Source organism: Giraffa tippelskirchi, chromosome 10 (assembly GCF_054371585.1).
Source record: "Giraffa tippelskirchi isolate mGirTip1 chromosome 10, T2T-mGirTip1v1.2.pri, whole genome shotgun sequence".
Classification (NCBI taxonomy): domain Eukaryota; kingdom Metazoa; phylum Chordata; class Mammalia; order Artiodactyla; family Giraffidae; genus Giraffa; species Giraffa tippelskirchi.
This window is the reverse complement of record NC_137284.1, coordinates 136,771,850-136,779,012: the sequence shown is the minus strand read 5'-3', so window position 1 is coordinate 136,779,012 and position 7,163 is coordinate 136,771,850.

The following is a 7,163-nucleotide window of genomic DNA, read 5'->3' as shown; positions in this document are numbered from 1 at the left end:
AAAACAGAAGTAGATGTTTTTTTGGAATTCCCTTGCTTTTTCTAAGACAAAAGATATTGGTAATTTGATCTCTGGTTCATCTGCCTTTTCTAATAATAATCTGTAAAATAATCTGTAAATTCTCAGTTCGCATACTGTTAAAGACTAGCTTGAAATATTTTGAGCATTACCTTGCTAATATGTGAAATGAGCACAATTGTATGGTAGTTTGAGCATTCTTTGGCATTGCCCTTCTTTGGGATTAGAATGAAAACTGACCTTTTTACTGAAAGAAAAAACCAATCTCAAAGGATATCTACTGCATGATTTCATACATAACATTCATGAAATAATATAATTATAGAGATGGAGAATGAATTAGTGGTTGCCAGGGGTTAGGGAATGGGTGTGGCTATGGCTAGTGCTAGTGGTAAAGAACCTGCCTGCCAATGCAGGAGACATAAGAGACATGGGTTTGATCCCTGGGTCAGGAAGATCCCCTGGAGGAGAAAATAGCAACCCACTCTAGTATTCTTGACTGGAGAATCTCATGGACAGAGGAGCCTGGCAGGCTACAGTTCATAGCATAGCAAAGAGTCAAACACAACTGAAGTGACTGAGCACACAGGTGGCTATGCAGATGTAATATCAATGATGTGCCTTGTGATGATGGCACTATTGAGTATTTTTTGGTAACAGTTTTAATGAGATATAACTTATATATGCATTTTGGTACCTTGATTGTGTTGATTACTCAAGGCTACACTTAAGATAAAATTACATAGATCTGTGGTGCATGTATGACTGGTGAAATCTGAATTAGCTCTATGGGCTTCACTAATGTCAATTCCTTGGTTCTGATATCATACTATAATTGCATGAGATGTCAACATTGGGTGAGGTTGGGGAAAAGTGCATGCGGCTTCCCTGTACATTTCCTTGCAAACTTCTGTAAGTCTATAATTAGTTTAGAATCAAATCACTTTTAAAAATCGAGGCCATTTTGGGGAGTTCCCTGGTGATCCAGTGATAGGGCTCTATGCTTTCACTGCCGGAGGCCCAAGGTTCAATCCCTGGTCAGGGAACTAAGATCCCGCAAGCCACATGGCTAGGCCGCCCAAAAATGAAGGCATTTTTAACTGCCTCATCCAAAATAGCACTTCTTCCATCAGGCCACCCTCAGAGCTTGCTTTTTTTCCCTAGCCTATATTGCTACCTGACATCACAGCATATGTTATATATATGCGTATATACGTGCTAAGTCCCTTCAGTTGTGTCCAACTCTGTGCGACCCCATGGACTGCAGCCTGCCAGGTTCCTCTATCCATGGGATTCTCTAGGAAAGAGTACTGGAGTGGGTTGCCATGCCCTCCTCTAGGGGATCTTCCTGAGCCAGAGATTGGACCCGCATCTCTTATGTCTCCTGCATTGGCAGGTGGGTTCTTTACCCCTAAGATATAACATATTTTGTATAAATCTGTCCCCTCCAGTAGACTTAGGAAGACAGGAATTTTTGTATTCTCCATTGTGCACCCAATGCTGAAATGACATCTGGCACATTATCTTTGTTGAATGAATGCACGTGTTTACCGACTTTCCTGGAAGTATATGTTTCACTTCCTGTGTCTATACATAAACTGGCCCTTACAGTCTCCTGCCAGAAAACATGTTTATCCAGGTAGTCATCTCAGATTCTACGCTTAGAGGAATTTCAATTGCCTTTTTTCCAATAATAACATTTTAATACATGTAATTCTCTAATGGGAAATAAGCATTTGATCCCATTCTGTTCATTCCTTCCCTTCTCCAATTGGGCCCTCTGGGAATATGTCTTCATTTAGTGTCTTTCTGGAATAGTTAAATCTTCAGCTATGAGAAGATCTTCAGCTAAATAAAGGTCTTTGAATCTGAACAGCATTGACCCTGTGTTCCTCATAAAAAGTTTTAGGAGGTCAAGGCTTCAGACCGAGTTATTCAAATATGTAAAATGAAGAAATTTTATAAGAAAAAAAACGTGCAAAGAACAATCAGTGAGGTCTCAGCCATCTATCTTGTTAAAAATTGTCATAATATATTTTATTGTGCATCTGTGGTAGACAAAATAACAAAATAACGTGTCCTAAAGATGTGTGCTTAGTCGTGTCCAACTTTTTGTGGCCTTATGGACTGTAGCCCACCAGTCTTCTCTACCAATGGAATTTCCCAGGCAAGAATACCGGAGTGAGGTGCTATTTCCTCTTCCAGGAGATCTTCCCTACCCTGGGATCAAACTCCTGTCTCTTATATATACCTGCATTGGCAGGTAGGTTCTTTACCACTAGGGCCACCTGGGAAGTCCTAAAGATGTCCACATCCCAATCCTCAGAACCTGTGAATATGATGCCTCACGTGGTAAAAAGGGATTTGGCAGAAGGATGTGATTAAGGGTCGTGAGATAGGGAGAGAAGCCTGGATCATGCAGGTGGATCCAATCTATTCACATGGGTTCTTAAAAGCAGAGAACCTTTCCCAGCTACAGAAAACAAGAGAGAGTGGTGAGAATGACTTGATTTGCTGTTACTGGCTTTGACAATGGAAGAAGTGGACTTAGAGAAGCTGGAAAAGGCAAGCTTGCAGCCCTTGCCAGCACCTTGATTTTAGCCTGGGGTGATCCATATCAGACTCTGACCTACAGAACTGTATGGTAATAAGCGTGTGTTGTTTTATGCACTACATTTGTGGTGAGTTGTTATATAGCAGCAACCAAAAACTGATATAGCATCTTACTGTGATTATAGCTTTTCTATTAGCTTTGCTTGTAAGCAACAGAAATCCAGTTGAACTTCCTTAAGCAAATAAAGCAGGCTTTTCTGTGAGTACACAGTGTCTCCAGGAATCCAAGACAGGACAGCCGGGGAGCTGCAGAAACATGGTAGGACCACAATGAAAGCTGCTTCCAGGAGAATCCTTCCTCTGCTCCCTTTTCTCTGCCCCACCCGCAAAATGTTTCATTCTGCTCTTTCTGCAAACAGATTTTCTCTGTTACTCAGTCCATAAGGTGTTGCGAAGCTGAGCCTCAGATTCCTTTTGTCTCCTCTTTCTCCTCCAAACCAGTCAGCCCAGGCTGTGACCAGAATCTCATTTTCAGTTCCAAAGTCCCACGGAGAGAACTCTGGCACAGTTTAGGCTAGAGGCTGTTATGAGTCAAATTGTGTTCCCCCTCAAAGATATGTTGGATCCTTACCCCTCCAGTACTGCAGAATGTGGCCTTATTTGGATATAGGGTAGCTGCAGAGGTAATTAAGATGAGGTCATACTGGAGTCGGGTGGGCCCTTATCCCAATATAACTGGTGTCTTTATAAGAAGAAGAAATTGGAACACAGACACAGAAGGAAGAGCACCATGTAAAGATGAGGCAGGGGTTACAGTTATGCTGCCACAAGCCAAGGAATGCCTAGGGCTATCAGCAGTTGGAAGAGGCAAGTGAGGAAGAATCCTCTCCTAGAGGCCAGAGGGAGCACAACCCTGCCAACAGGGTCTCAGAACTCTGGCTCTCAGAACTATGAGACAATAAGTTCTGCTGTAAGCTACCCAGTTTGTGGTACAGTTGACTCTTGAACAACATGGGTTTGAACTGCACTGGTCCACTTATACATGGTTTTGTTCAATAGATACTTCCTACAGTACCACATGATCAGGGTGGATTGAATTCATAGATGTGGAACTGTGGATCCAGAAGGCTGACCATAAAGTTCTCTGGGGATTTTCAAACTATATAGGGTGTTGGTGCCCCAACCCTTGCATTGTTCAAGGGTTAACTATACTTTGTTGCAGCAGTCCTAGGATAGTAACACAGTGCCCAAGCTTGATCCAGTCAGTTCTGTCCAGGAGACCAAGTCTTACAGTACAAACACAGCTTCTCAAGACTCACCCCTATGGCTTGGGGGTAGGGGGGCCAGTTTCCAAAGAGGGAAGAATTCTTGTGATCTGTGCAGATGCACAAAAAACTGTCCACTCTAGTTCTCAACTGCTAGGACACATAAGGACATTCTGATTTTCATTCTCATTGTTTGTTTTGCCTTAAAACATTCTTTTGATGTGAGATATGAATCAAAGTGACTTCTCTTCCATAATGTAATCCATGTGTCCTGACAACTTTTATTAGTGATGATCCCTTCCTTTCATCATTGTGTGGCTTCTTGTTGATTAAGTCAGTGAGTACGGAAGATTGAAAACATTTCTGGAATCTCTATGCTATTCCATTCATGTGATTGACCAAGTTCCTGGTATGGTAGTGAGGAGACACTAGAGCTTGACTTCCAACCTCAGTTCTACAGTGTGGTTACTCCTCTCTGAGTGTTTTAGCTATGGCAGTTTGGAATATCTAACTACTCTTAATGTTATGGGAGGATGGGTTGGGGGGGCATGGGTTTACAAAATGTTCTTGACCTTTTTAGAATAATGAACCAGAAGAACTCTCTCTGAACAGCTGTGCTATTGCCCTTTTTTGAAACTGGTCCCAGGCCCTGTCAACAAATCTGGTCTTTGGGTTGGGAACAAGTTAGAAAACAGTTATGGATTCACCCATCAAGTTTTGTAATAAACATGTACCTGACACATAGCAAGCACACAATAAATGTTAGGTAACTATTAGGTGAAGGGCAGACAACACCTATGTCAAACTCTTGCCAATATTCAACAACAGTTCTTTCCTACATCTCCTCCACCTTTAAGTCACGCATGTAGTGGGAAGGGGATGTGACAAATTGAATAATGGCCACTCAAAATGTCCATGACTAATCCCAAGAATGTCTGTATATATAATGGTAAAAGGGACTTTATAGATATGGTTATATTAAGAATCTTAAGATGAGAGATGGTCTGGATAATTTGGGTGGTTGTTTCTCTCTACTTCGGCCTATCCAGCCTGATTTCCATTGCTCCAACAACCTTCTTCCATTCACTCACCTTTGAAGCCAGCTTTGATAGCTAGTCAAACTTTAACAAAACCAGACAGCATGTTAAAAAGCACAGATATCACTTTGCCAACAAAGGTCCATATGGTGAATCCTATTATGGTTTTTCCAGTAGTCATGTACAGATGTGAGAGCTGGACCATAAGAAAGGCTGAGAGCCGAAGAATTGATGCTTTTGAAATGTGGTGCTAGAGAAGACTCTTAGAGAGTCCCTTGGCCTGCAAGAAGATCAAACCAGTCAATTCTAAAGGAAATAAACCCCGAATATTCATTGAAACGACTGATGCTAAAGCTCCAATACTTCTGCCACCTGCTGTGACTTATTGGAAAGGCTCCGATGCTGGGAAAGATTGAAGGCAAAAGTAGGAGGGGGAGGCAGAGGATGAGTTAGACAGCATCACTTACTCAATGGACATAAATGTGAGCAAACTCTTGGAGACAGTAGAGGACAGAGGAGCCTGGTGTGCTGCAATCCCTGGGGTGGCAAAGAGTTGGACAAGATTTAGCAACTGAACAACAATTAGTCGTGTTAACCCCACACGCTTGAGACTAGGATTATTAAACTGATAGAAATTCAGGGAGCAAATTAAATTGAAATGTGAAATAATGATGAGAAACCTTTAAAAAATTGAGGCATTTTCTCTCCCAGCATCAGACCAAAGAGAAAGAAAGCTAAAAAAACACTGAGAAAGGTATCTAGGTAGAAATACTGAATTGCACTATAAGCTCCTGCACATTTAATGCTCAGGGTGTTATGAGCCCTGGTACCTGGTCGGAAATTCCTTACTCCTTTTGTTCAAGCCTGAAGGCTAGATAATGAGGAACAGTAAAGTAGTTCGGGGTTCAAGAAATCTGGATTTGAATCCTGGTTCTGCAGACCAGCGTTCCTGGTGTTTTCCTCCAAGAGGCTCTAAACTGACTCCTACCAGGTACGCTCCTCTAAGTCTGTGAACCAGGAAGGTGCGTCACCCCAGCTCCCAACACGGACTTCTGGGTCCGCATCACCAAGTGAAAGAGTGTAAAATGCCTCGCTCTGGCTCTATCACCGCGTGCTTTTTTTTTACTCTTCTCTCCCAGAATAACCCACTCCAGTATTCTTGCCTGGAGAATCCCATGGACAAAGGAGCCTGGTGGGCTACAGTCCACGGGGTCGCAAAGAGTAGGACACGACTGAGCGACTAACACACACGCAGCCCAGAATAAAACACCCTTACTTAAAAAAAAAAAAAGATTTTATTTTTTCTTTCCGTTCTGTTACTAGCTGGAGCTAAACATTGGCTGGGGCCCCAGGCGGCGGCTGGAAAGGCGCCCTCCCAGGAGAAGGCTGGCTTAGGGGGAACGGGGGGCGGGGAGACAACTCGCGAGGCTGCCCAGCGCGGGACGGCTTCTCCCATCTTTCCCAGCCAGGCCAAGGCCCTAGCGTGAGCCCCCCGACCACAGAGCGTGGCGAGAAGACTTGGGGGACACTCGCCGGGTAGTGGGGTCACGCAACCCCACACCCAAGTCACGCCGCACAGCCCTACACTCTCCTAGAGGCCGCGGGGCTGAGGCGCCCGCCCGGCCGCCGTGGGGGCGGGGACCACCCACGGCGCCGCGCGGCCCCGCCCCGGCCCCGCCCCCCGACGCTCCAGCCCGGCTTCCCTGCCCGCCTGGCTCGCAAGCTCCTCTCTAAGAGAGGAAACCCCACGCCCGGATGGAAGAATTTTTTTTTTTTCCCCTGGGTTTTCCCTAAAGCTGGATGGGCCGCGGTACCCAGCTCCTTCAGATAAAGATGGAAGAGAGGGCTAGAGGGTCTGGACTGGGAGTGAAGAGTTGGCCTTCTTGCTCCTCATTCCCCCGCCCCTCCCTTCCTAGCGAGAGGGCTGGACTGGGATTTATCGACCTAACCCATCTGGAAAGTTTTGGGTAGCAAGTTTATTTATTTTCGTTCGGAAAAAAGAATTAACGTCGCATTTGGGGATAAAATTACGCTGCTCCCAGATCCGAATTGGGAATCTATCTAATTTAAACCGGAGAGGACGAAGTTGTGGGAGTGGAGTAACGCATCTGCTGGAGGGAGGCGGGGTGGGTGATGGGGCGGGCGAAGTACGGTAGCGTTTAAGAAACTGTCGCGTCCCCTCCTGGAGGGAGGCCTCCCTCTTCTCCCCCCGCATCCCACCCCCCTATGGCTGGGCCCTTCTACCGCCTTCCCCCCCCATTTCTAGTTGCCAGAATGGAAAATTCACAGA